Below are 24,313 nucleotides of genomic sequence, written 5' to 3'. Positions count from 1 at the left end.
GATTCCAGTGAGAGCTCTCTGCCTGGCTTCCATCCCAGCTCCATGCAGCACCCTCAACATAGAAGAGAAGACAGGAGCTCCTGGGTGGGTACACATCCCAAGAGGCTCTGGAAACAGAAATCCAGGCCACAAACATTCACATTCCTCACACCTGTTAATTTGCTAAAAGGACACTTGCCCTGGGCACTATAGCCTGAAGAGAACAGAGTCAGAGGGCTCAAATTCCTGCCAGCAGCCTGCATTTTCTCTCTCTAAAACTACCAATTTTGCCTCCCTTTTGCAGGCCCAGCAGAAGTTCCGTTTGTGAATACTGAAGACAAGTGCAATCGCAAATGCTTCTTGTCCCCATATTACCACAAGAAACTCAAAGAAAAGGCACATGGGTTCCCAGGTCCAAGCTCCCAGGTTTGTTATTCTAGTGACCTCATTGGTCACTCTGCAGAAAGCCCTGTAAGAGCCTCACTCCCTTGGAACGGCTTCCTGGGGAGTTCTGCGCTCAGCTCATGGTTCTCTGGTCCCAGCCTTGGGATCCACTGATGAGGGCAGTTAACCCTGGAAAGTTATCACAGTCAATATGAGAGATGGGATCTCCCACAGTGCTTTATTTTCAATTAAAATTAAAGTCAAATAAACCAGGAGCTGCCTTGTGCAGCCAGTAATATTTTATATTGGCGTTATTTGGAAAATTAAGACGACAGACCAAGCGGAATGCCAAAAAGAAGCTATCTCAACCTCCATTCCAACAATTCCAATAATCTCATTTATTTATCTATTCATTTATCCAGAAATATCAGCTATGTGAAAAAGGCCTAAAAGCTAACAACACCAAAATCAATTCAATTTATTCATAGAAACACATCAATCTGTCTGATTCATTTACTCTAGAGATAATTCTAACTGGTCTAGTTATTTGTTTTTCAAGGCAGCAACAAATTAGAATGTAAACTCCAGGGCAGGGATTTTTTGGGGTTTGTTCACAGATGTACCCTTAACACTGAGAACAGAACTCAAGTATCTAATGGATGGTGAGAGAGTGAACCTTTACATGTTCTCCGCAATTTTATAGCCCAGACTCACCACTCAGCTACTTCATATACTTGAGCCCCCAAAGACCTCTGATTTCGCCGACACTGGTTTCAGAGCCATGACAGAACACTGGCTTGTGAATGGACATTCTAAATATTAGTAACTAATACAAATTCTAGCAGGAATAGAAATATTCCCTCTGTGGTCTTGCTTCCACTAGTTATTTGCTTAGCAGCTTATTTTTCCCAGAAAAATAAATGTCTACCTTGTTTCTTTCGAGATTATAAACTTCTTCACACTAGTTACTGGGGTAAACTGGCTGAATTGAGCTGGAAAGGGAAATTTTATCTTGGTCTTCAACATTTGAAGGCTCTCCAAACTGAAATCCACCTGGAGAGAAACAGACTCTCACAAAAATTGATAAACAGAAGCCTCAATTAAAGAATCAGGAGACGAGAAAGGGGAGCATTTAAGCCCTGTGATGATAACAGAGATCAACTGGAAGAAAAACACTTCTCTTCTTTCCCGGCAACAGCTCAGCCAATTAAAAGCCACGGACTCCGTGTTTACTCTAGCCCTCCCAACTTCATTTTCCCCTCCCCTGGCTGTGCAGAGACTTACACGTGGCTCACCATGGTTGCAGACCCCAAACTGCAATTCTCTACTGACCCTGAATAAACCCATCTTGGTGAGAGAAATATCTGGCAGTTTATTTGTCTTAGGTTGACAGTGTGAGTAATTGTTTTTAATCCCCTCTCATTACCTGGCATACCATAAGAACTAAGTGGCACTGTAATTTCCCATTTGAAACACAGCAATTTTTGGATTAACATTCTGATCAAATTACAACAGTTTTGTGGCCAATCCGATATTTCCAATAATGGCCAGGAATCTACTAAATCCACGACACGCAAACAGTTCTTGCCAAGGCCTAATTCAAGAAAGATTCAAATGTTTAAGGGTCATTTTTTAAAAATTCAAAATGGAAATAGCTTATTGAATTCTATTGGGGGACTGGGGAGATTAAAAATGTACATTCTCATAACCTAGAACACCAACTTTATTGAACAGGAGACTCACTACTTCTTTAATCAAGAAGTTCCTGCCTGGGCATATCTAAGAAATAGCCCTGCAAAGGCAGTTGGGTAGTTTTCTGGCCTTTCATATCTATATATAACTCTACCATTCATGGGTTTTCCCAGTGGCTCAGTGGTAAAAAAAAAAAAAAAAAATCCACCTATAGTGCAGGAGATATAGTAGATAGTTTTGATCCTTGGGTCAGGAAGTTCCCCTGGAGGAGAAAATGGCTGGCAACTCACTCCAGTATTCTTCCCTGAAAAATCCCATAGACAGAGGAGCCTGGCGGGCTACAGTTTAAAGAGTCAGACATAACTAAGTGACTAAGCATGAGCTACCATTCACAAAGTGGGTTATCAGGCATTACCCATTCTCTAAAGCATTCCTCAAGGGATTGATTATCACGTTCCCACAATAACAGAAATTATAAGTTGCCCCACAGAATTAAAAACAACTTTCCAAGATGAAGGAAAAATTAAGAAACTCCAGGATATTAAATATATTCATCTACTGCTAATCATATCTTATTTCAGAAACATTAAAACAAGAAGCCAAAACAGTGTACCTTAGAAACCGAGACTAGAATCTTCTGATCTTCAGGTGACTTGCCCAAAGTCACTCGATGATGTGCCTGCAAGCCTAGGGCTAGTGCATCTTCATTGCTTTCATGCAACAGTAGCTGAGCACCGGTACATACAGGCACTGGAAAAACACAGATGAGCAAATGTCCTCCCCACCTCTCACTGTCGGGGCTCTGCTCTCAACTTGGGCAAGGCAGGACAGAGCAAGGCAGGAACTCAGGGCAGCACAGGTGGCTCTCCTTCCCCAAAAGCACTGGCTCCCAGGACACTCGACTGCAGCTAAACCTGGGAGGATCCTGGTTCCCAGAGCCTAGCACCTCACTAGCCTCACCCAGGTAGGTCCTGGAGAGGACAATGCGTTCCTGAGCCCCACCTCTGCCCTCTCGGCAGTTCTCACTGGAGGCAGGCATGTCTGGCTCCTTTAGGCGATCTGTCCATGCAGAGAAGGTGGCCAGGGAGCACACCCAGGCTGTGTAGGCCTGGGGCATGGGAGAAGCGGAGGTGGGGTGGGGAAGCAGTAGGCCCTTTATTCCCTTCTGCAAAGTCTGAATGATTTTAGAGATAATTTTGAAAATGAAAATCTGCAACAAAGAAGCCAAGAGAAGCAAACACAAATTGTGCAATTTGGATATAGAAAGGTTTGGGTTGAAATCCAGGCTCTCCTATTGACTTGCTGGGTAACCAGGTCTCCATATTCTGTCCACTGCACAGGGCTGTTCCAAACAATGTAGAAACTCTCTGCCTCCCCTCCCCACCATCCTGGTGACACCGTGTGGTCAGTCTGTTAATGGGTTCCTCCTGGTCCCACTCTTTGCTTTTTCCTATTATCACATAGGGCATATTAGTGTTTAAAACTACCTGGGGAAACATACAGACAGAGAACACAACGTGTATCATATACACTCCACTCGCAACTATGATTTTCAAGAATCTGTTTAAATACAGTGGCAGTTGCTTCTTCTCACTTTCTGTTGCTACATAGCTTCTGTTCCTTAATGTATCTTGTAGATAATGGGAAGACTTGGGGAGAAGTATTTTAGGAATTGTTGAAAGAATTACACAGGGTCATAGGAATGAGTCTTTCTACTTGCTCCTCAGAACCAATAACAACTATTTCATGTTCATATTGCACCAGCAAAAAAAAGAAACAGTATCTCTCACTTCATTTTTCCCATCAGTTTACTCACAGAATGTCTTAAGGGTATAGCAGAGGTCCCAGCATGAGAGCCAGAACCATGAATAAAAAGCAGATGTGTCTGAAAAATAGGCCTTTAGGGAGCCCATGTGCATGCAGATCAAGAAGTCTCAGGAGGGAATTCCCTGGCAGTCCAGTGGTTAAGATTCTGTGCTTCCACTGCAGGAGACACGAATTCAGTCCCTAGTCAGGGGAACCAAGATCCCACATGCCACACAGTGTGTCCAAAAACAAGCAAAATCAACAACAAAACAAAATAAACAAACAAGAAGCCTCATGAGCAGTAACACATTATGGAGAGGATGAATCAAGATGCATAAGCTCAGTTTCTCTTCTGAACTTTACAATTAATGGGGAGGAATGGGTGTGGGCTGAATTTCCTCAATATTCAGTAAAAGTTGAGCCATGTAAGCACTCACTATTTTTATGGTAAGTGTAAAAGGGACCTGGGGAAAAGTATGTTATGTTGTATCAGAGAAAACAGTTCAGATTTTCTGGAAATATTTTATGGTCTTAGGCATTTATTATAAAATAGCAGAATGAAAAAACACATAATCCTCAAATAACGCTACATACAAGTGTGGCATTTTCATCACTCCAAAGCCTTCCATGAGTCAATCAAGTAACTCATAAAAATTTCAAAGTCTATCACCCAGCTATTCTCCTTCAAAGAAACTACCATAAAGATATAAACCAAAATACTCCTACGGGAAATGTTCACTCCACAACAGTGTTCAGAGCAAGGCAATACGCAGCATTCAAACAAATGATGCCCCACACTCACTGATTTCATTACCTGCTAGATCTTTTGTCCATGAAGCCTCCATACAATACAAATTCAGTCTTGACCTCTTCATAAGGCTCAGATGACACAATAGATACAAGAACCTAAGAAACCTTTGTAAACCCCTCTACTATTTCAAAGGGATAAATATGCAAAAAGCTTATACTTGGGGAAAGAAAGCAACAGGAGAAATAAAAGCATCACGTTTTCTAAAAGCACGCAATACACCCGTGTTGTGCAAATCGCCAGAGCGTTGAGCCCTGAACTAGTGAGCTAAAGATGACCTGCAACAGGTAACCAAATAATTTTCTGGGGCCCCACAGCCAGCTGCCATTACTCAGTCACAAAGGCCAAAACAATGGAAGCTCTGGCTGAAACTGAGCCCACATCTGTTCACTGTCCCTACCTTGAGCTGTACTGTTGCAATCTCTGCTTAACTGAAATCAGAAATAAAATGCTTTGTAGGATGCCTTGAGTTGCTTGGTATATGTTTAATGAATAACAAAGAGCATGTGTTTAAGCCTGTAACAAGTGCCCGGAACATGCAAATGTCAATAAATAAAAGTTGTTACTCTTGTTAATCATTATCAATATTATTATTATTAAATAAATAATTATCATTTGTATAGCTCCTTAACGTTTATGTAAAATGTTGTCCGACAATGATCCTATAAGAGAAAAAGAGGCTCACAGAATTTGGTGATTTGTCCAAGTTCACACTGCCAGCAAATGCTTAAGTTGGGATTTGACTTCCATCTGAGGTGTTTCCCCCTTGATGAGACTGGAATCTTGTAAGAATGGCCTCAAAACTTCTTTCTATCATGGACATGATTCCCAACATCCAGTCCTTCCTAAATGGCTAACCAAGAACTACGGCAATCCTGTTCCCCCTGCCAGTCATGGACTGACTTAAGGATAGGGCAGTGACTTGAGGAAAAGTCTTTTGGGAGATTCTGAGAAAGGTTTCCACACTACTGAAGAGATAAGAAGACATGGCTTCCCCCTTTCCCCTGGATGTTTTCTATCTCAATATGAACCTTCAAGCTATATTCCATCTCGGGATCATGAGGAGAGTCAGGCTGAAATAAAACCAATACAGGGTAGGAACAAAGCCAAAAGAATCACCGAGAAACAAACTCAGAGCCAGACACTCTGCTCCTGACTTTCTACTACACAAAGGAATTCTCTTCCTGACTAGGAAAGACAGTCTGGGTTAGAGTTTCTGTTCCCTACATCCAACATATCCTACCTGATACATTATCGACACGTGCTACTTTGTATCAGACCAAGCTTACATATTTTTTATTCCCCTATGTAGTAGCTTCATATCTTCACATGTGGGGATTTCTAAGCTTACATCAGATGTAATTTTGATTTCCTGAAATCCTAAATGGGCAGAAGGAAAAAGGAGACAGTGGTATGCACAGCTGTACAAAGGGAACATATACAGCTGGTTCCCACCACATGGCTAACTATAGAAGCAAAGGACACCATGCTGAGTCCCAGTGAAGTTTCTGGCCCCTCTCCCACGATCCCCACCCCCATAAATCACAACAAAGCTCGAAGCCTGATGATCTCAACTGCCTCTCTGTGCCCAGAGAGCATCATACAGCACATGACCAGAAGAAAAGAAAGAGGGAGGAGAAGGAAGAGGAAGAGGGGATTTCATAAGAGCATGTCCTCTTTTCTTTCCAAGGTGATAACGGCAATTTGGCTAAAGCACCCAAAATTGCTTGTGAAATTGTGTTGTTTTGTCAATTAACACTTCACATTCTTTTTTCAAAAATTACAATGCAGAGAACCTACTATATTGCTCAGGGAACTCTCCTCAATGCTCTGTGGTAACCTAAATGGGAAGGAAATCCAAAACAGAGTGGATATATGTATACATATAGCGACTCATTTTGCTGCACAGCAGAAATTGACACAATATTGTAAAGCAACCATACTCCAATAAAAATTAACTTAAAAGTAAATAAATAAAACAATGTAATAATATCATGAAATTCAAAAACTTACAGTGCAAAATAGAAGCAATTTAACTGTTCTCTGCCAATGTTCTACTAAGACCATTGAAGTGATTTTTATTACATGCCAGGTATCAGCTACCCTTTTGTACCTTTCCCTAAAACCATAACACACTTGAGTTGCAGCTTTCTAAACTCTAGACCAGTCTTCAGAGCTTCTCAGCACCATCCTCCCAGGAGAAGCAGGGTCTCTCTCTGTTTGCTTTTATTGGCATTCTAATTATAATTGTTATTTTTTAAAATTTGAATATTTTCTGTGACAAACATGCATGAAAGTGCTTTCCCCAAGTTTGTTTATTATAAACACATAGAGAGGCATTATGTTCATTGTTATTATTACCTTTGGTCCTTGCACTGAATTATTTTGTAAAAACATTCTATTATTGACTACCTACAACAGCCCTCACACCTATCTAATTTCTTTTGCGCATCCAGTTTCTACCCTACAGTTGCTCAAAATCAAAACAAGAAAAACTTTGTAAAGCACTATCACTTAAGCAACAGGATTTAGTAAAAGGCTAACCTGATTGCTTGTATTATTCAGTGAACTAATCCTTGAAATGTTTTTAGAATTAATGGCTTTTTTATTCAATAAATCAGAATCCACATAAGAAAAAAAAAACATCTACCCAATATCTCTACTGATGTCAGCCTCGACCTTGACCTCATGAGATTAACCTCCAACCCACTTGAGTCATCTCCTCCCAAAGCCACAGCATCAACCTATCATCACCTGTGCCTATCCTTTTTTTTTTTTATCCTCACTTCTGAAATGTGGGGTTGTTGTGAGAATGAAATATACCTCTCTAAGCCCAACTTTCTATGCTCCCCAAGACTCTAGTTCCACTCCTACTGCACCTAGCTTTCAATCTCCTTGAACCCTCGGGCTCCTTGATTCTCTCTTTTCTCCCATGTCATCAGCCCATCCTGCTCTAGATTCCTTCTCCTTAGAGGCTAAAGCTCATGATCCATCATATCCATTGCTCTCTTTCTGGCATCCCCAATCCTTCCAAGCCACCAATCTCCCACTCCACATCAGTCCAAGCATCCAAACATTTCCACTCCTATAACTGGTAAGGCATGTTTTGCTAGAGGCACCCTCTCAACCTTGCAGATTAATGGCGTGACACAATTATGATTTCCAACACAGGCTAAGTGCTTGGAGTGACTCAACAACAATATGTTACACCAATTCCATATGCACATTGGTTGAAAATCTTAAGTACTCAATGCACCTGCCATGTCTAGCAGGAGAGTACAATGAGGAAGAGCCTTGCCTCCTGGCTCTGCCTCTTAGTAGCTGTACAACCTCAGACAACTTGCTTAACCCTTCTATGCTTTGTCTCATTTGTAAAATTAGGATAATAATTGCATCTTTAAAGTGTTGTTGCAAGAAATTAGCAAGTTAATATATGTAATTTTAACAAAGCTTAGAGAATAAAAATTCTCCAAAACTATTGGTGTCACTTACTATTTTAGAGAGAATTGGGGCCACTGGATAGGAAGAATGAGAGAAAAGAAGGAAATGACAGAACGAGAAGGGGTGAAAACTCCCCTTCTGCCTTCCCACCTTTTGTAGCTACCTCCAATCATTTTCTTTCTTCATGTTCCCAGCCTCTTAAGAACCTGTCTAGGCTGACTGTTTCCTCACCCCTTTTTTCATTCCCATGTCCATGGAATGGAATATGCCACCTGCCTCCATACACACCATACAAGCTATTTTTGACATTATCACCAATGACTCCTAACTGTCAGTGGTAGCTGTGCCATCCTTGATTAAGTGACCCCCTCTGTATCGTCTGACCCTGTTGACTTCTCTATCATTGTTGAACTCTTTCTCCCCTGAATTTCCATGACAGGAGTCTCTCCTGTTGAGCTTTCCTCCCCTCAAACCTGTACTTCCTAATTCTCTGGCTAGATCCTTCCTCCTCTGACCACTCATTAGGTTTAATTCATTCATTTTGTGCTCAGTCCTGTCCTACTCTCTGCGACCCAAAGGACTGTAGCCCACCAGGCTCCTCTGTCCATGGGATTCTCCAGGCAAGAATACTGGAGTGGGTTGCCATTTCCTCCTCCAAGTGATCTTCCCAACCTTGGGAGCAAACCCAAGTCTCCTGCATCTCCTGCATTGCAGGCGGATTCTTTACCGCTGAGCCACTAGGGAAGCGTTTATTCATTTTTTCAACACGTGTACTGAACACTTACCAAAGGGCAGGTACCATACTAACACTTACCAAAGGGCAGGCACCATGACAGCTGCTGGAACCAGTTAGGCAGGGACAGCTGAAACACAGCTCCAGAGGGCTCTATTCACGGTGAGATGCAATGACTCAGACATCCGAGTGGTACTTCAGACATCTGAAGTTGTGTGATGGCTGTGATACGACTCAGCTCTTGCCCTCACACTTTGTCTAAGGAAAAGATCAGCACATAACTAGACAATCAGAAAACATAAAGAAAGGTACAGTGATCAAGGGGGAATGGAAACACACTGTAGTGACTCTTGAAAGCATAAGTTTTCGATCCATTTCACACTTCACTCTTCACATACCGCCCAGGAAATTACATCCCATCATGGGATTTTAACTGAACCTAATAGCCAATGATGCCCAAATTTTGCATTATTTGCATGGAATATTATATTGCCTATCAAACTTCTCTACCACATATCCTAGAGGGCACCAAGCACCAAAAATATAAAGATAAACAAAGCTGAAGTCTTACCCTGAGGCATTAATCTTATTTCCCATCCATATCACATCAGCACACTCCCTGATTTGTTATCCTCTTGGACTTTCTAGAAGCTCGATTGTTATCTGTTAAACACAAGCTGATTTTATCAGCAAACCCCTAGTCCTACCCAACTCCCCTGTTTAAAAGCTTTCAAGGATTATTCTTAGAAGCCAAAGCAAAACTGAAATTCCTTCTACCTTAGTGTCCCTAAATGACCCAGCTCCTGCCTGCTCTTCTGGCACCTATGTAGTCACATATAATACACCCTGCATGTCAGCCATGCCAAACCACCCTGAAGAACCAGGCAGTTCTTTCAATCTGGTGTCCTTTCCACCTCATTACCTTTGTACCTACTGTTTCTGTTGCCTAGAACTGCCCTTCCTCCGGCTGCTCACCTCATAAATTTCTACAATTGTCTGACCACTCTAGGCAGAGTTAAGTGCCTCTGTCTCTGAACTCCCATGGAAGGCGATCACTTCTGGGACTCATCAGAGTGCTATGATTCTTTGTCCACACACTCGTCTCCCTGAGGACAGTGTAAGCCTCTGAGAAAGAACCCTGCCTGTTCTCTGTGAGTCCTCAGCATTGGGGGCAGCGTCTAGCACGTGCTGTGCACTCAGCCTGGTGAAAAGGTAAACTCACTGAGTTAACATTCCTTAATCACAATATCGGGCTTCCCTGGTGGCTCAGTAGTAAAGAACCCACCTGCCAATGCAGGAGATATAAGAGAGGTGGGTTCGATCCCTGGGTCAGGAAGATCCGCTGGAGAAGGAAATGGCAACTCATTCCAGTAATCTTGCCTGGGAAATCACATGGATAGAGGAGACTAGTGGACTAATTAGCGACTAAACCACAATAATAACCACAATATTCTTGCTTAGGGACTTTTTTTATTTTTTTAGGTGCAGTTTGCAAGATCTTGGTTCCACAACCAGGGATCAAACCCAAGTCCTAACGACTGGCCAGCCAGAGAATTCCCCAGAAGAGAATTTTAAGAGTATTAAAACTATTAAAAAAAAAAAAAAAAAAAACTAAACTGAAACTTTACCTTAAGCTGTATTTGGAACCAACTAGGTATGCTATGGAGCTTCCCAGGTGGCTCAGATGGTAAAGCCTACAATGCAGGAGACCTGGGTTTAATCCCCGGGTTGGGAAGATACCCTGGAGGAGGGCATGGCACCTCACTCCAGTATTCTTGCCTCGAGAATCCCCATAGACAGAGGAGCCTGGCAGGCTACAGTCCACAGGGTCGCAAAGAGTCGGACACGACTGAGCAGCTAAGTACAACACAGCGCAGGTATCTTATCATGCAAGCATTTATAAAGAAAGCAGAATATATCAGGACACTTCTGAGATGCCAATTTGGGGGCATCAAATGATTCAAAGTTATTTGAAATTCTAGTTAGACTTCCATCTCTAATAAAATTAAAATATATGGTTGCCTTATTTTATGTGAATGTGGAAGATAATCAAAGAAGTCAACCTAAAGAGGTAAAAAAGGAATAACCCATATTAGAAGATAATATAAAAAAGAATATATACATATGTATAACTGAATAAACCTGAAATGGATACAACATTGTAAATCAACTATATTTCAATAAAATTTTTGTAAAAAGAAGTGGAAAATGTGTGGGGCTTAATTTTTGACCCAGTGACCAATCCCTTTATCACTGGAACACTTCTACCTATTAAGCAAAATATTTTTGACAGTATCTTGTTTATAACCATTTACTTATTCTTTACCCAGGTACTTTGACTTTTTCTAAGAAGGTTTGTGGGTATTTCTTAATGAAGTTAATACACTGTTGCCTGGTGAGCCTTGTAACTAAAAGTGACAAACAGCTGGCCAGTATGGAGGGCAGGGTTGTGTCAATGAAATGAAATTAAGTTTCAGATCCATGTGGAATGAACCTTACCCCTGGGCTCACTGGGATCACACTCAGAACCGTTTCAGATCCATGTGGAATGAACCTTACCCCTGGGCTCACTGGGATCACACTCAGAACCTAACAGTCACTAGGTCCAACTGCAAAAGAGAGAATGAAGACATGGGGAAATGTCTGCATTTTAAAAGTCAAGAAACCACAATACTTAAATTATTTTATGCCAAAAATACCACAATGGCCGTCTACACTGCCAAAGCCCCTGGTTAACTGCTCAAGTTTACCTTCTCATTCTGCACCTCAATGCACATATAGAAGGAGCCCTGTAGTTTCTGTACAGGATGTAGGATTTTGAAAAGTGGGAGAACTTCCTTGGGTGGTTTCCACCCCCTGTGCTCCGACCCTCCCAGGTTACCCTACACCCCACCCACCCACATATACATTCATGCTCCAACTCTTTTGACAGTTATGCACAAGTTATGTGGGGAAATAGCAATTTAAAATATAAAAAGGAAACAGCACTGACCAATGTGTACTGGGTTAATTTGAGTACAGAAGAGGGTACCTGACCTAGCACAGCTACTCCTCAGGACTTAATCTTTATCGCCTCTTTATAAATACTCCTGGTGGGTAATTACTTACACACACACATACCAGGTTACTTAAATTGAGTTTCTATGCTGATAACTTCCAATCTATTATATATTTCTTGCCCAGAATATCTAATTGTTCATTTGGCTCTCTATCCCCACAAGCATGAAGGATATAAAGTTAATAGGAGTCTTCCCCATGCTTTTTCATCAGACGGCAGAGCCTGGTGGGCTGCCGTCTGTGGGGTTGCACAAAGTCGGACACAACTGAAGCGACTTAGCAGCAGCAGCAGCACAGTCACAGGGGGCTTCCCAGGTGGCTGGTTCAGTGGTAAAGAATCTGCCTGCCCATGCAGGAGCTGCAGGAGACTTAGGTTCGATCCCTGGTTTGAAAAGATTCCTTAGAGGAGGAAATGGCAATCCACTCCAGTATTCTTGTCTGGACAACTCCATGGACAGAGGAGTCTGGCGGGCTACAGTCTATGGGGTCTCAAAGAGGCTAACATGATTGAGTAACTGGGCATGCATGCATCTAGAAAACAATTAGGAGCTACCAGAACTACATAAACCAAATTTGGCAGGGAAAGAAAAGCAGAAACTTAGAAACATGTGGCCTAGGGATTTACAAACTTGTTTTTGCCAAAAAATCCTTTGTTCAAATAAAATCTTCCTTGGCAACCCAAAATGTGAAATCAAGAATAGCCCACCTGGTCAGGTTGCAGAACAGACCACTGAAAGGAACTCTGAATGAACACTGGACTCTTGGACACACTCTACTGTCTGTCCCCACGCCTTGGAACAGCTCTTGGGGCTCCTTGAAACTCCCAGAAATCTGAAAAACCTAGTTCAAAAACTACTGGTCAAGGTCCATGATGGTGCTATTTTTAATACAAAAATCAACAGTTGAAGCACAATTTGGGAAAGCTAATTGGTAACCGTGGATCAGAGTTTCCATGAGTATTAATAGATACATACTACAATATAGAAAATAAATAATCAACAAGGACCTACAGCATAGCACAGGAAACTATACTCAATATTTTATAATAACCTACAAGGGAAAAGAATCTAAAAAAGAATGTGTATTTATATACTTATGTGTATACATATATATATATATATCTCAAACAGAATCACTTTGCTGGTTCAGCAACACAACACAGTAAATCAACTCTACTTCAATTAAAAAAAAATTAAATAATTAAGTAAAAGAACAAATGTCATTAAATCTAAAGTCAAGTCTAAGTAGTGAGCCAGATGGGTCTTTTACATGTCCTACATCAACCACTTCACCACATTTTCTCAAAGACAGTAAATTGCAATGACAAGGAAAAAACTAAAATTAGTCATATTTTGTCTAAGTCACATAAGGCCAGGTTTAAGCTGCTATCTTTCTTATATAAAGTCCTATATTTTCAAAATTAATTTGGTACAATTAAATGTAAAGTATCCAGAGGCAAATCTGAGCATTAGGATTAACAACTCAAGCAACTTAAAGAAACACATAATAAACAAGAACATATCTGTAAGTCATTATAGAGGAAACACGTTGTTGGAGAGGAAAACCCCTACTTGCTGTCCTCAAGAAATAGACCTTTATGACATTACAGTTAGCAAAAACATGACGTAAGTAAAGCAGTCGATTGGTTGGTTGACTGTCTTGATATCAATTTGGTTGCTTTGGCTCTTTTGACACTGTAAGCTCAGTGAATCTCACAGAGGTAAAAAATCAGGGGAAATTCACTCAACCATTAAGAAAGCTTCTCATATACTGAGTGGACACTGTATAGAGAAATAACCAAACAAAAAAAAAAGAGAGAAAAAATGATCACATTTAATTTTGTCTTCAGATATGATAAAAAGAGACTCCAGCAACCATTTGTTTCAATAACACTTATTTTGAAAAAGCATAAAATGATTAAGTATTATGTAGATTGGTGGTTCTCAACCCTGGTTGTCCATGAGATTCACATGATATCCTGGATCTATCCTAGTTCTACTGAGTCAGAATTTTTGAGGCTGGCCCTTGGCACCAGTGTTTTCTTTTCCTTCCTCAGGTGATTCTAATGTGTCACCAGGCTTCAGAGCCATCAATACAGTCTTGCATTGACTGATCAACTCAGTTGTCAAACATCAATCTGAACAAATCACTCCTTTGTGATAGCAGTGATGCCTGTGCATTGGGCTCCCCCTGATCATGATAAGTTAATAATGATGGGAAAGGGTGCTTGGGGCTTCCCTGGTGACTCAGACAGTAAAGAATCTGCCTGCAATGCAGGAGACCCAGGTTCGATCCCTAGGTCAGAAAGATCTCTGGAGAAAGAAATAACAACCCACTCCAGTATTCTTGCTTGGAAAATCCCACGGACAGAAGAGTTTGGCAGGCTACAGTCCATGGGGTTGCAAAGAGTCAGATATGACTGAGTGACTAACACACACATACAAGGTTGTCTGGTCAACCCGTATCTGACTAAAAACGCTCTCTTTTCCTTTAAAGCAGATCTAACTTTGCTGTGAGTGTGGGTTTGGGGGTTTTGGGGTGTTTTTTTTGTTGCTCCTTCATGAGCTGTGAATGTCATTGTTTTGATATAGATTCAGCTTCCCTAGGGGTCAGACTATAAATAATCTGCCTTCAATGCAAGAGATTGGAGTTCAGCCCTGAGTTGGGAAGGTCCTCTGGAGAAGGGAATGGCTACCCATCCCTGTATTCTTGCCTGGAGAATTCCAGGGACAGAGGAGCCTGGCGGGCTACAGTCCATGGGGTCGCAAAGAGTCAGACACAACTGAGTGACTAACACTCACTAACACTTAGAGAACTGAAATTGCTATTTCAATAAATACAACTGGTTTTGGTAAATAAATATGAGTCCACTTCTATGGAAAGTATTTCATCAAAGAAAAAAAGAGAATTATAAAATAAGCGATTATGGCCTTAATCTGTAATATGTTAAACCACAAAATGGTGAATTGTGTTCAAAATATTTTGAGAAATTATAAAGTCTGCAAGTGTTTACTTATGGGTAGAGTTAAGATTTTATGTTGCTACTTTGTTTACATGTATACCCAGGAAGCCATAAGACAGTCTGGGGAAAAAACCGGTTGTGATTTTTATGGTGATTTAGTAGATTGAAAATTAGGTTCAGGCCTCCTCTGCAATCATAAGGGACTAATATGACATCCATAAGAGAAACTCATAAACATGGAATTCCCCTCCAGAGACAAAGAGAAGAGCTATTTTCAAGATACACCGGGGTACCCTAAGAAGCGAGAACATTATAAGCACTCATAATTGAAGCAATCAGAAGTCAGTAAAAGCAGGGAGTCAAAAAGTTGATACATCATCTTTCAAACATATTTCAATTTTAGTCACATAAATAAAGGGAAAATCATTCACTAATTGTTGCATGTCCCCTGATGATTTCAGTTCTGTGTTGCCTTTCTTGGTTAAACCATGGCCAGACTTCCTCCTCCCACTTCTTAAATGCATTTGTATGTTAAAGGCACTTATGAAAAAACCTGAGGGTAAAATCTCTCTAGTTTTTTTTTTTTTTTTACTATAGATTTCTAATCTTTTATAAAAGCAAACTATTCCATACCTGGGGAGCAGTAGCTTGTTGATTTTTTTAAAATTTAGCCTCCTAAAGTATATAATTCAGATGCTGTAAAACCAACACCACTAATTCCAGAATCCAGCCATCACCCCAAAAAGAAATCTTGTACCTATTACCATTCACTTTCAATTTCCCCTACCCTATACCCTGGCAACCACAAATGTACATTTCATCTCTGTATATTTACCTATTGTGGATATCTCACATAAGTGGAATCACAATCTGTGGTCTTTTATGTCTGCTTTCTTCCACTCATTATAATGTGTTCATGGTTCATCCAGGTTGTAGCCATTTATTTTGTTTTTTAATATGGCTTATTTTTACAAATATCTGTGGCAATCAAGTTTTCACAGAAATAATGTTCCTTTTTGGCACTCTCATTATATCAGTTTATTTAATATTTAAATAAATCACAAAATTACAGTAGCAAGTATTATTAAAATAAACAAGACTATGACCAAACACCACTGTAAGCATGAACCTGAGCTGATAAAAGCAAAGTACACCAGTTTATTATGATGACAGTTATTTGCCACAGTGGCCTCTGCATTCTGAGCAACAACAGGTTCCTTTTTCAGAGGGAAAGGAGAGCACTAGCTAGCCCCATCAGATGCATCAGTGTTGATGGGTACTCCATTAGCTAGGATGAAGTGATGTGTATGCAGAGGTGTAGAGATGATCTGTGTCTATTAGACAACACAACATAACTTCAACTATCCCAAAAGGAAGTTTTCCATATGTCTAAGTCTTCAAAAGAAGCAAAGATGGGCTCCCATAGAGATAGGTATACCCTGCTGCCTCAATAAAAACTTTACCATCCTACTTATCTTTTAAGGATCAGCTCAAACATGTCCTCCTCCTAAGCCTCAACTCCTCATAGTGCCTACCTGCTCTCTCTCCTTCCTTTTAATTTCTAAAGTAGTTATCTATCTCTTATGGTCATTATAACTGGTATTCTATAGCTAGTTGTTGTTGTTGTTTTATTTGCTAAGTTGTATCTGATTTTTTTGCAATTCCATGGGCTGTAGCCTGCCAGGCTCCTCTGTCCATGGGATTTCCCAGGCAAGAGTAGGTTGCCATGCATTCCTCCAGGGAATCTTCCCGACCCAGGGATCAAACCTGAGTCTCCTGCATTGGCAGGAGGATTCTTTACCACCAAGGCATCAGGGAAGCCATACAGCTAGTTATACAATGTCTTTTTTTCCATATGAGACCATAGACTGCTTTAGAGGCAAGTAGTACGTTTTTATATCTCCTACAGCCACCGGCATAGGAAACGAGGGAGGCAGAACACAATCTGCACAAATCTGTAATAAGAAGTTCAATAAATATTTGTAAAGTAAATAATGAATGAGTACATTGATTAAATAATTAATTAAAGGTGTGTAACTTCTTACCTGGCTACAGAGCAACACATCTCTTTCTTCAATGTGCAGTAAGTGGGGTGGTGGGGGGAAGGTAAGAATCTGACGGGGGCCAGAGCTGTAGGCAAAGGAAGAAAATCAACTGCCGCTGGGTGCCTAGCAGCTGTCAGATGTCATGACTCTCCTCCAAGTGTTTAACAGAGATCACTTCCAAATAGGACACTGTTAGATAATAACACTTTCTGATGTCCTTTGATGCAGAACAAATTAAAACAGAGACAAAAATCTTTGTACTCAAAACCTCCCAATGTCTTCAAGTGTGGATTTAGTTTTTCCTTAATTAAATTATCATACAACTTGAATGGGTTTTCAGATGTCGTACAAAGGGACTCAGAAGAACGTCGCTTCCAAATTGGCGATATTTAAAAGCAAAGCCATTGGTTAGGTAAGGAATGCATAAACAACCCCCAAAGCTGTACTGAATACTTTTTTTTGGCTGTATATGACTGAAAAACTGCCAACTTCATTTTGATAAGCCTTTGTTAAAAACAATAAACATGCCTGAGCTTGCAAACCATGCCATTCTGAAGAAAAAGCAATTGAGAATATCAGAAAATGCTTAAAACGGCAACGTCTGATTAAAAAGGAAAACCTCTGTGGTAACAGATTTAGCAATAAGTCACAACACTGTGCTGCCTATTAACATGGAGGGGAGCAGGGGACAATGCAAACTGAGACAAAATCAAAGCACCACACTTACCTTCATAAATAAATAAGAAGCTACATCTTAAAACTAACACAATTATAGTCCACAACACTGACATCAGGGCACCAACACCATTGAGAAAACTAATCCTCTCATGCTTCATTAAGTTTAATGTCACCACAGTGATGTCCTTGCACTAAACGAAGTGTCATTTCAGGGACTCTGAATGAGCACACATAAAGTAATCAAGTGTGGGAATTTCTATTCATGTAGAGTTCACGTACATCAGTTCATAAAAGTCAAAGTAACTTTACCTGAATTTCTTTCTGTATTTATTTTCACACTGATGATAAAATCAGCAGAATTATGGGATTGGAAGGAAGATAATTTGGAATATATGTGTTCATTTCCCTAATTTAAGGGCTTCCCTGGTGGTTCAGTGGTAAAGAATTTGCCTGCCAATGTAGGAGAGGTGAGTTCGATCCCTGGGTTGGAAAGATTCCCTGGAAAAAGAAATAGCAACCCGCTCCAGTATTCTTGCCTGGGAAATACCTGCCTATTTTAGGCAAAACTGAAATTCTCTTCCATCTGCCAAACAATCCTGGAAAAATTCTAATGAATAAATTGCAACCTGAGGTTCACAAGACCAAAGTTCTTTGTTTCATTCACTGATATACCTTGAGTGACCAGAATATCACTGGGTACATAGTAGGCACTCAATAAATATCTATTAAAGTAAACTGGAAAACATAAAAAATGTGTAATGTAACGCGAAAATGCTAAATGTGTGTGTTCAGTCCCTAAGTTGTGTTGACTTTTTGCGACTCCAAGGACTGTAGCCCACCAGGCTCCTCTAGCCATGAGATTTCCCAGGCAAGAATACTGGAGTGGGTTTCCATTTCCTCTGCCAGGATCCTCCCAATCCAGCAATCAACCCAAGTCTCCTACACTGGCAGGCAGATTCTTTACCACTAAGCCATCTGGGGAGACCAAAATGCTAAATAAATCTCTTTAAAATTCCTTTTTCTGAGCACTGTTATAGGTCATCGTGTTAATCACAACACACAAATTGTCCTCATATAAGCCACTTTTCCCAAGCCAGCTCCAAAGTCACAAATCACACTCTGAATTCTAACCAATGATCAGCGCAGGAAGGTAAGAACCCAAAGAGACTCCAGAGATAGATGAGGATAAATTTTATCCATCTGTAGTTCTGATTACTTTTCTTCTTCTGGCAGTTCACCTATAATGTATCTGCATATTCAACTTCATATTATTATTTAAATACATGCATTTAAGATGGATTATTTAAAATTAAGGGTTTGTATTTTTTAAAATTATACTAAAAGGTGGTTTGACTAAATCGACCTCTCAACTATTTCAGAATCCCACCAGTTTAAAAAGAAAAAGACAAAAAATAATAACGGGAAAGTGACATGATCAGATGACTCTAATCATCAATTTTGTTCTAAATACCTGAAAGTAATATGGTTTGAAAACTGAACTGAGTTGGAAGGAAAGCGCCTGGATTCTGGTACTGCCTCAGTCACCAATGAACTTAACCAATTCTTGCTAACAGGAAAGTGAGCTTCCCAAGCTGTCTAGTGAAGAGTCTGACCAGAGGATCCCTAAAAACCTGAACAATTTCCAAGATCCTGTGATTATAAGTGACCAAATCCAGTCACTTAATTACTACTCCTGGGAGGGTCAGACACCATTTTCCTAGTTTGACATGAGGTTTATGGCGGAGGCAGTTAATGATTTTAAAAGCCAGTGAACTCCCAGAACACCTGATGAGAGTGTGTTTCTAAATATGGAGGGTCTGAAGACTTTGCTTCTGGGTTAAGCTGACTGCAGCCACGAGCGGTGCCCAGCTCTCAGCAAAGAAAAGGTGAGTTAAACTAATTAGAGTCCCTCCAGAATGGAAGGATTGAACCAGTGCCCTAGTAAGTCCCAACTGACTCAATACCAAAAAAATATATATATATTACAAGAGATTCAGAATGAATGCTGAGTTGTGAAAGCCAAAGGCTAACCAAATAGCCTCAGGACTTACTGGAACCCTGCTCTCAAATTTTGCTTCAAGCACTTTTCCCTGAGTCTGCACTACAGGTATCACTGATTTTCTTTGAGGACAAGAAGCAACTAAGAAATTAAGTAAACATTATCACCTGAGGGAAAGGGAAGATTCGAAATAAATAAGATACGTTAGGTACAGAATCCAGAAGGAATCTTGTGCGATCTCTCCAGCACGAGAGGTCGGCATTTGGAAACCACAGGAGGTGGGGATCAAAGCCGCTCCCTGTCCAGCCACCTGCCCAGAAACTGCCCGAGCACCGGCCCAGCACCGCCGGGACAGGTGGGCATGTGGGCATGTGTCTTTCCCCAACACAACGGGCGCTCCGAAGGACCAAGCTATGGCGGTGGGCTCCCGGTGCGTCGCCGGGCAGCCAAGGGAGCGCCCTCTGCCACCTCCACCCAGCCCAGTCCTAGAGCCTGCCGCCCGGCCGCGAAGGATGCCCGGGTCACCTGAGCCACCGCGTCCTGAGAGCGGACAGAGGGTGTGCCAGTGCGCGGGCCGGCGCGCTGGGGATCCTGGTGCCAGAGCGATCGGCGGGAGACTGCGCCCAGGCAGCCCGGAGGGCCAGCCTCCAGCCCTCCGCAGCCCGCCCAGTAAGTGCAGATCCCCCTCTCCTCCCTGCCGCTCCTCTTGCTCACCTGGCGTGGACCGCTGCAGCCCGGGCGGTGCCGCGCGGACATGCCCCCGGGGTGCACCCACCGTGCCGCGTCCCCGCCCGGTGGCCCCTTCCCGGGCCCCAGGCGCCGCGGTCCGCGCTCCCGAGGGGCGGGGAGCTGACGGGGCGGAGGCGCCGACGGGGCTGGGGCGGGGGCCCACGGGCAGCGCGGGGGGCGGAGAGCGTGGAGGGGAAAATCCCCGCGCTCAGCCTCGGAAATGCACCGGGGAGTTCAATGCCCCCAGCTCCGCGGTGGACTCTGGCCGGCGGGTGAATGGGATTTATCCCGGGATCTGCTCTACGGGCCGCGGCTTGGCGAGGGGTGACGGGCCGCTTCGCGGTTATGTAATGGACCTGCCCGCTGTGACCCGAGCCACCTCGCTCCGGACTGCCCGACCCTCCCCGGGTACAGCGGTGCGATGCCCCTGACCTAGTAGGCAGGCAGAGGGGCTCGGTGTTCTCAAAAAGAACTTTCCCCTGCAGGGTCAAACAGCAAGCTCTGCTTCAGGAACCCAAGGACTCCCTGAGGTGTACGCGGCAGGGATCTCTGCCCGTGCAGCCCGTCCATTTCACAGCACAGAAAACTGAGGCTCTGACGTGTTTAAAGCGCTGTTTCTTCGAGTTGGAGGACCTAGATTCAACTCTCCCGAAAAGCTGTGGCCATAGGCAAGTTACTTAAATCTCCGAGCTCAGTGTCTCCACCTGTAAAACGACGATAATAGTGTCCACTTCCTGTGCTTGATGAGAGGACAAAATGAATGAGGCGCAGGAGCCCGGTATGTAACACACCACAGTAAAAATTACTGCTGTTGCTCGTGCTAAGCTTCGCCCCCTCCGCCAACGTCGTCCTAAAATCGGCTGTCCCAGGGGCCTAAAGAGCTGCCCCTGGGACCTTCCTGTAAATTCCACTTCTTGTCAGGAGCGAAGTCTCCGAACTGAGGAGGTCTGATTCCAACTTCTTGGGGTCTACATGCTTACTACTCCATAGCATCAGCGTCATCTGGGACCTTGCTAGAAATGCAGAATTGCAGGCCCAACCCCAGAACCACTTAAAACAAGAATCCCTAGGTGATTTAGTCGGTGGTACTTCAGAGTTTCACAATGAGTCCGGCTTTTTGGAAAATTTGAGAAGGGGACTAGAAAGTTGTGGGGCAGTGGCCACACAATACCTTAGGGTATCTTTAAAAACAGACCGCCAAAGTCCTCCCTCCTTTTACATCTGGCTATTTTGTTACTTTCCCCTCTCCTCAGTTTCTTGCTCTTTATAAATCTGGATGAGCTCCTCTTTTCACTTGTAAAAGAAAGCTCTAAGTTAACTGAAAATAAAGACACCTTTAAGGCACACTGTAGAGTGTGGTGGTCCAGTGGTCCAGTGGTCCTGGTGGTCCAGCGGTTAACACTCCCCTTCCAATCCAGGGAGTAGGAGTTCCATTCCACAAGCCCTGCAAAACAAGCAAGCAAAAAACGCAGCAGAATTTGCAAATAGGACTTGTAAAAGAATTCATTAGCATTGAATATGGACTTAAAATGTTGAGGCTGTGGGTAGCCCTGAGCTTTCAACTGTGAAGGTGTTTTGGTTAAAGGCTGGAGTACTTTTTGGTTCAGAAAAATACTTTTTGGTTAAACATTGCTTTGGGTGGCTGAGAAGCCCCATTTTCCACTTCAATATAACCAGTTGTTTTCAAAAGATTTGAAGAAGAGGAAGAAACCTCACAGGCTTTCCTCCACCTACATCACTCATCATAGAGGCCCTAGAAAAGTCAAGAGCAGTTCTTTTATTTATGTCATGAAATGTTGGTTGGTTGTGTTTGCTTGTTCAGGTTGAGCTCGGTTGATCCTGTCTCTGACAGAATGATTTTCATCTTTTGAGAGGTGAGTCATGGTGGATTATTGATGATGGTGCTGATAGAGAAGGTGACTCCCATCTGCCTCCCCTTTCGGGCCCCGCCCCACTCTGTCATGCAGGGCTGGTTCCAAGGGGTGGGTGGTGTGGAGATGGAGTTGGAGAAGATGGAAAGAGGAAAGGAATCTCCTTTCCGTGAGGCCGGAGGAGCTGGGAAGGAGGGGGACAAACCCCTCTCCTTGCCTTGGAATCTAACGAGGAAGGAAGGGGAAAATGCAGCATTTCTCTTAAAAAGTGCTATCCAATAGAATTTTCTGTAATGGTGGAAATGTTCTGTGTCTGTGCAGTCCAAAATGGCTATGAATTGTGGCTTTGTTATTTAGTTGCTAAGTTTGAGACCCCATGGGCTCCCCATGGACTCCACCAGGGTCCCCTGTCTGTGGGATTTCCCAGGCAAGAATACTGCAGTGAGTTGCCCTTTTCTTCTCCAGGGGATCTTCCTGGACCAAGGATGGAACCTTTCATCTCCTGCATTGGCAGGTGATTTCTTTACCACGGAGCCACCAGGGAAGCCCTAAATGTAGTTATTTACATTTAAATTTTAATCAAACTTCAAATTTTTTGTGTTTGCTTCTTGTTGCTAGTCCATTGCAGCAATCACATTTCAAGCTCTTCACCAATGTGCAGCTAGTACCATACTGGACAGCATATCAAACATTTCCTTCATCACAGGAAGTTCTTTTGGACAGTGGTGCCTAGAGGCCAGGATTTCAGTGAGGAGGTGAACCCAGATATTTCACCTTTTCCAAATTCTAGTCAGAATCTCATCTGTCCTTTGGCAAGTGGAGGAACTGATCATTAAACCTCAGCCATTGAGTCCTTGTGAGAGTCAAACTGCAATAACCCATAGAATGTGTTGGTTCCCATGCCCTACACATAGTAAATGTGCAAAAAGTCTTAACCAGTATTAATAGTTATTTCACAGGTTTTTAAGTTGGGGGGACATGGTACTACAGTTACATTGTTATTAGTTAAGTAACCTCTTGCTGATGTGGTCAGCTACTCTGGTCCCTCAGTGACCATCTATAGCTGTGCTCCAGCCCCTTCCACTAGCTTCTTCCTCCCCTTTGTGAGCTGGGCACTACCTGTGCTGTTTTGGCCTGGAGGCACAGCCTACTTGGTCAAATCCCTACCACTCGTGCCCAATAAATAACAAATGTGTAAACTAAAGTCACATTGTACCATGGTGCAGGGGAATCGATTGTCAAATGAGATTCTCAGAAGCGTGACACCTTAGGGTACATCCATTATAGAAGCAATTGTTTGTTCCTGTTATTTGGTCAAACAAGGATGTGTGGACTCAGCAGAGATAAACGAGAACATTGGCTCCAGATAAGTAATATTTGGGGTGTCCACATCAGACTGGAAACTACCAGGAGGTTGGAGGTGGGAGGGGAGTAGAAACATGAAGCTTTTACCTAAATAGAATTTGAAAGTTTATTTCCATGGCTGATAAGGACTCCAAGGATAAACTGTAAATAGCATAAAAAAGATGCAAGTATTTTATGCTGTCAGGTATGCAAATGAGGGCAGTGCATAGAATGGGAAATTGTGAAATTCTTTGCAGAACACCAGGAAACAGCTTTCTGAATAACCTTCTTCTCAAATTCTTGTTCTTTGACTTCTTTAATAAGATCATATCCTGTGGGCACCTTTCAGATTCCACTTTGTGTATTGTCTTCCTTGGGTCCTGTTCCATCACATCTCTTCTTTTGAAAGTTTTAGAATTCAGCCTCTATTTCTCTGCTTTTCTTTCTTCACCCAAGTCCTTATCCCTGCCTTGTCATGACAGTGACTAACACCTGTCAGAGGCAGTGCATTCCCAGTTCTGATCTCTCTCTGAGCCCCCAGGCCCCCAGTAGATATTGTCACTTAAATCTTCCCCACCCCATCACTTCAAATGTTAACCTATCAGGAACTTGTTAGCTGGGTGACCTTGGGTAAGATAAATAACAACTCAAAACTTCAGTTTCTTCATTTATGAAACAGCAAAATAGCACCTTCCTTCTAGGACTATCTTGAAGGTTAAATGAGACATATATAAAAAAATGAAAAAAATTAGACATATGTGTGAGTGCCTAGCACAGTAGCTAGT

The 24,313-nt window shown here is 42.3% G+C and overlaps 1 protein-coding gene and 1 long non-coding RNA gene across 8 annotated transcripts in view; one reads left to right on the top strand and one right to left on the bottom strand.

Annotated features, from left to right (window-relative positions):
- SLC16A12 (solute carrier family 16 member 12) overlaps positions 1 to 20,449 on the bottom strand; it is a 95,374-nt gene extending 74,925 nt beyond the window's left edge. Inside the window, exons 1-4 of one of the 7 annotated variants that reach the window (XM_081555786.1) lie at positions 20,299 to 20,399; positions 16,908 to 17,096; positions 11,343 to 11,452; positions 8,925 to 9,101 (exon numbers count right to left, since the gene is read on the bottom strand). The gene's annotated coding sequence lies outside the window, so the exon portion shown is untranslated. Of the gene's footprint in view, positions 1 to 8,924; positions 9,102 to 11,342; positions 11,453 to 12,606; positions 12,741 to 16,907; positions 17,097 to 20,298 lie in introns of all 7 variants that reach the window. The other 6 variants (XM_081555802.1, XM_081555813.1, XM_081555845.1 and 3 more) reach the window with 6 other exon arrangements.
- Positions 19,822 to 24,108, top strand: LOC145531925 (uncharacterized). The gene is made up of 2 exons (XR_014072863.1): positions 19,822 to 20,253; positions 20,799 to 24,108. It is a non-coding gene; the product is annotated as an uncharacterized LOC145531925 (long non-coding RNA).
- The last annotated feature ends 205 nt before the right edge of the window (positions 24,109 to 24,313 follow it).

This window comes from Giraffa tippelskirchi, chromosome 2 (genome assembly GCF_054371585.1).
Source record: "Giraffa tippelskirchi isolate mGirTip1 chromosome 2, T2T-mGirTip1v1.2.pri, whole genome shotgun sequence".
Classification (NCBI taxonomy): Eukaryota; Metazoa; Chordata; class Mammalia; order Artiodactyla; family Giraffidae; genus Giraffa; species Giraffa tippelskirchi.
Note: the sequence above shows the minus strand (reverse complement) of the source record. Positions and strands in the feature narration are given on the sequence as shown.